Here is a 6,000-nt window from a genome sequence, read left to right as displayed (position 1 = left end):
CTTTAATTTCAGGATAAAAATCTCAGAATTAAAAAAAATAGTTTACAAAATAGTTGGCTTTATGTAGAATCTTTTTCCTCTCATTTTGTTGCAGATTCATCCTGGTCATACAATAGTCTGCACCGCTGCTCTTGGGGACAATGACATCAGGCAAAGAAATAGAGCCCTTTGCTCACACAGTTCAAGACAGAGACCATTAGACCTGGCCTCTGGTCCCAGGACTTTCCTTTGCTAAATAAATGACAATTTTACAAACTTGCCTCTTGAGCAAAAGGACTCATTTTCCCTTCAGAAGTTCATGAGTTCATTTACATTGAAAGATCATTGTAGAGGTCAAAAAAGATTGTGAGGTACACTAACTAGGTAAAAGAACATTACTAATAGGTGTACCTGGTGGGTCGTCTTCTTAGTTATCGTTAGTTATTTAGACCAACTTTGATATGGTTCGCACTTGACTCATCACCAGAAATTGGAGATGAAGACAGTCTTCAGTCAAATTCTGACCATTGCCATGTGAGCTGCATAGAATTATTGTGGACATTTTAATTTATATCTATTTTATTAAGTTAACCATGAACCCAAAACACTGAATCACAAAGAAGCCCATTACAAAAAGCAATCTATCTTATTCCAGGCACAAAAATCCCATCCACCTCTTTGTATTCACACTTTGCTTTTTAAAAGAGTAGTTTTCCTCATTTTAACATTTATTCTTAGAATCCTCACCATGACCCTGATTTACAAGGCAATTTTTAGGTGACAAAAATTTCCTGAAGGCTTTCTGTTCTATTTTGGACTTGAACTATTTGAGCTAGGCAAAAACCTGCCTCAGGAAAGTAATTGTAACCAATTGATTACATTTTATTGAAATTAAGTGAATTCTGTGGGTACCTGCTGAATGTAAGGCACTTCTGGGAAACGTTCCCTTATTTTTCATACTGTCTGTTCTGCTTGGAGAGAACAGTTTCTCTTATTTTATGTCCTTTTATTGGAGAAACTGTCTTCAATTCTCCCCCATTCAACAGTCTGAGTTTGGGGTTTGAGTTGCATTACCTTGCGTCTCAGCCCTTCTCCACTGGATTCCCCTGAGGTTCTCTGGGTGAGTGGTCTCCTGTCAGGTGGTAGCCCTGGGATACTTTCCCAGTTTTGCTAGTCTAGAAAGATTGCAACCCAGCAGGTGAATAACTTTGCTTCTGGAAAGCAGGGATTTAATTGCTGTGTTTTTGTTTGTAGATTCTTTAATTGGTTAGAATCTGTGGCCCATATGGATTTTCTTTAAAAATGACCAGGTAGGGCTTCCCTGGTGGCGCAGTGGTTGAGGGTCCGCCTGCCAATGCAGAGGACACGGGTTTGTGCCCGGGTCCGGGAGGATCCCGCGTGCCGCGGAGCAGCTGGGCCCGTGAGCCATGGCCGCTGAGCCTGCGCGTCCAGAGCCTGTGCTCCGCGGCGGGAGGGGCCGCAGTGGCGAGAGGCCCGCGTACCGCAAAAAAAAAAAAAAAAAAAATGACCAGGTATTTTACATGTTAATTTATTCTGGGGGTGGAGAGGGATACTTTCAGTGACTTTGGACCTCTGAGAGGCCATGAAAATGCACCGTGATGGAGGTGTCATGTAAAACAAAGGATGGAGGGTTCAGGTGTATAACTATTCCGTTTCTAAATGGAGTATTTTGAGTATTCTGACCCCTAGTTTTTTATCCTGGTTAGTTTCAATCCTCTCCCCACTCACACACACAGAATCCCTATCTGCTGTTTTAATTTTTTTCCATTTGCACTTAACATCTTCTAATACACAATATAGTGTGTTTAGTTTTGGTGTTTATTTTTTGAGTCTTTCCCCACTCCTCACTCCCAGGATTAAACTATACAAACGAGGACATTTTTCTTGCTTTCTTCATATCTGAATTTTTAATACCTATGTAAGTTCCTGCCATGTGGTATGCATTCAATTATTTATGAATAGATACCTCTTTTCTCACTCATTACTAAATAGACAGTTTTTAAGATGAGATTTTGCATTTGTATTTTCAGTTCTCAGGACATTTAGCATACCATAGGAAAATGTTCAAGGTGAGAAATCAGGAGAAATATGGCACGTATCTGTGGAAGGGTTCCCACCTGATACAAACCTGCTACAAACCTCAGTAACTGTGTTCTTCCCAAGTGAGATCTGTTCTCATCACTACACACCAGGCAGCCCACAATAAACATATCAGAGTTGGCAAAAGAAAGAAACGTGTTTGCCAATCCTGAGCTAAGGTAACTTCAGTACTGCATGTAAGCTGAATGCTCTATTGGTGTACAGTGTCTTTTTAATTAAGGTATTTGGTTTCTAGACATAACCTGAGACTACCATATTGGCAAACAGATTTACCGCTGTTCTTTATAGCTTGGTGTCAAAGTTATTATTACCTTCAGAAAATGAGTTCAGGAGCCTTCCTTCTTTTTTCTACTCTCTGAAATATTATGTATAAAATGGGGATAATTTATTTATTGATTTTTGCAGAAATTACCTCCTGAAACATCTGACCCAGCAGATCCACTTTTATTATTTGGGGGATAAAGTTTTATTTACTGAATTTTAAAAATTTTAATGGTTAAACATCAATTCCGGTTTCTACTTCTTCTTGAATCACATTTTTTGTAAATTTTATATATAACTAGAAAATTGGATAAATATAACAAGAAATAGATAATTTCTAAAAAGTAATACATTTATCTCAGTTTTTAATTATTATAAATTACTTCATAGTGTGCTCTTACTATTATCTACATTGTATCTAATTGTGACCCCTCCCTAGTTCCTAATACTGTTTAGTAGTACCTTTTCTTTCTTTTGTTGCTCAGTTGCATCAGAATTTTCCATTTTATTAATCAGTGTAAAGTAATAAAGCACCTTTGAATTTTGAACAATTATCTTTGTGTTCTATTTTATTAATTTGTACTCATATTTTTTTTCTGCCTTCTGATCTCTTTGGGTAAGTTATCCTTTAAAATTTTCCTTGAGGTAGACACTTACTTAGCTCATTCATTCTGTCTTACTTTTCCAATAAAGATTCTACCTTTATGTACATTCCCACAACTTTTAATATGAGGTATTTTCATTATTGCCCATTTCTAAATAATTGCTTAATTTCCATGATAAAATCTTTGACCCATGAGCTATTTATGTAACAGAGAAAAACAAAATCGGACTCCATGTTGGATCCCTTTCTTTTGCTTTAACCTTTGCTTTTCATTGCTTTGTTATATAATCACTAAAAGGATGCTGTCTGTAGCTATAAGCATACAAAATGGTCTGCCTTGGGGAACCTTGCCCCTCTGCCTGAATGTTAAATCAAAGTGCCGTTGTTCAGCTCACAGGGAAACATCCTGACCCTGTCCACCTGTGAATGGCTGCAGGAAAGAAGAATTAACGCATCCCCTCCCTGAGGCTGGCCAAACCAGAAGTTATCTTGTAAGACTTATGACCTTTTTACTTTACTTCCTCACCTCCTCCCCGTCTCTGTTCTATAAAAGAAACTAGCATCCAGACCCTGATAAGATGATACTCTAGGACTCTAGTCTGCCATCTTCTTAGAAGTCTGGCTTTCTGAATAAAGTTGCTATTCCTTGCCTCAACAACTCGCCTCCCGATTTATTGGCCTGTGATGCAGTGAGCAGACCAAGCTTGGACTCAGTAACATTTAGATGTGTGTTTCGTGTTTCCAGGTACATAGGTTCTTTTGGTTATTCTGTCATCATTTTCTAATTTATTATTATCAGGCATTGGGGACTGTATGATATTAAAGCCGTATTAATTGCTGAAATGTGTTTTCTGGCCTAATACATGTGCTTAAAAGAAGCACTGTTTCTTTATATCCTCTGCCATTGTTTTTCTACTAGTCTGTGTACTCCCTTCTTATCAATTTCAACATCTGTACAGATGGGACATTAACACTCTCTCTGCTATCTGGGTTGCAAACATATTTTTCCAAATCTATTATTTTTCTATTGACTTTGTTGAAATTATCTTTTACCATATAAATGTTTTTACTTAATATTTATAGAGGGAAATTTGCTTATCTTTTCTTTTAATGCTTTTAGGATTCTATATTGCCCAAGAAGGATTCTAGCACCTTAAATGTACACAGACTCCTGTATGTTCTTTCTTTTTTTTTTTTTTTAATTTATTTTTGGCTGCGCTGAGTCTCTGTTGCTGCTCACGGGCTTTCTCTAGTTGCAGCGAGCAGGGGCTACTCTTCGTTGCAGTGTGCAGGCTTCTCATTGCGGTGGCTTCTCTTGTTGCAGAGCATGGGCTCTAGGCACGTGGGCTTCAGTAGTTGTGGCACATGGACTTAGCTGCTCCACAGCATGTGGGATCTTCCTGGACCAGGGCTCAAACCCATGTCCCCTGCACTGGCAGGTGGATTCTTAACCACTGCACCACCAGGGAAGTTCCTCCTATATGTTCTTGAAGGGTTTTTATACATTTTTGTCAGGGTAAGATCCAGGTTTGAAGAATAAATTTCATATAATTTTAACTGTTAAAAGACTTTTTAAGAAAAAATGCAAACATAAACATGAAATTAGATACAAAGTTGAACATTTGTTCAAAACCTGAAAAGAAATCACAACAGAATAAAAATTTTAATATGTTGACAAATTCCTCAAACATTCCCCAAATCCAGAAAGATGACAATAGTAACTGACTACTTAACATTGCTCTATAGTGTTTTTATTTTCTTACATATTTTCTTCACATTTTCTGATCACCTCTCAATATTATTGCCATTGTATAATATGTTTTATAGAGAGAATAAAAAGGAAAGTTAGTCTTCCTGTTAGTAGAGTCGATCAAAAATTGTTTTATTACTGATAGTTGAGATATGTAAACCACATGAATTCAGACACAAATATCCTCACTATAGGACCACTGCATGGCTGTGATTTCAAACAGAAAATCTGAAAAAACGCATTTCATTCAATTCTAGCAATGATAAAAAAAATACGGTGCCTTTGTAATCATATACACTGTATTCTCCTGTCAACGCTTGAGAAGAGAGAACTATCATTTTGACTATATTTGATATTTCAATGAAAATCCCATCTTCCGCCATCAATTGTATACTGATGTTTGATGATTTGAAGAAGTTTCCGTACATTGAGTTCTGGCTCCATATATTCCAAACCTTGTTTCTCCTCCACTCCCCTTGTTCTTTGTTGCCAGGCACAGTAGGATGTGATTAGAGTGTGGTACAAGCCGTGGTCCCGTGTCTAGTGAGAAAATGCTGAGTGGGTCAGTGTGGTAGGCAGTGTTAGCTTCCTGGAGGCTGGTCCTACCTACATTGGGCCGATTACCAATAACTTAACACAAAATAATTACAAATCACAGACATACATCCCACTAAGCCTAAACTAAATAAACTTAAACTTATTCAAACTCCCCTCTGCCAAATCCCATAAACCATTGTGGGTTTTTTTTCCAGTGCCATCTCATAAGAAAGATGTAGAAAGAAAAGGAAGAGTGAAAAATATAGTGACCAACTCGTCCCAGTTTGCCAGGAACTTTGCTGATTTTAGCACTGAAATGTCCAGGTCCCTGTAGCTCTTTCAGTCCTGATATCAGGCAGGACCCTGTTGGACTGCTGGGTACAAAAGCCTTTCTGTGTCCCCCATTTCTTGATTAGGGGAAATAAGCTTCATTCAGCCTCCATGACCTTCCCTGAGTTCCAAGGGGCAGGTTCAAACAGCTGCTAATTAGGGAAGGAAGGGGATGCAGAGACAAGGGAGGAGCAGTCAAAAGAAACAATAGTGCAGCCTTGGGGCAGGGTCCTGGTTCCCCCTCAAGGGATATACATACTAATATCTTTGAGCTGTTTTGCAGATACTGAATCCCCCGCCAGGTGGGAGAAGTTAACTGTATGGTGCCCACAAGCACATAGACCCCAGATGGGTTGGAACCAAAAGGTTGATAATGCTCACTCCCACTTACCTCACCACCAACCAATCAGAAGAGTGT

This window comes from Leucopleurus acutus (genome assembly GCF_964270905.1).
Source record: "Leucopleurus acutus genome assembly, chromosome: 1".
Taxonomy (NCBI): Eukaryota; Metazoa; Chordata; class Mammalia; order Artiodactyla; family Delphinidae; genus Leucopleurus; species Leucopleurus acutus.
This window is presented reverse-complemented; position numbering follows the sequence as displayed.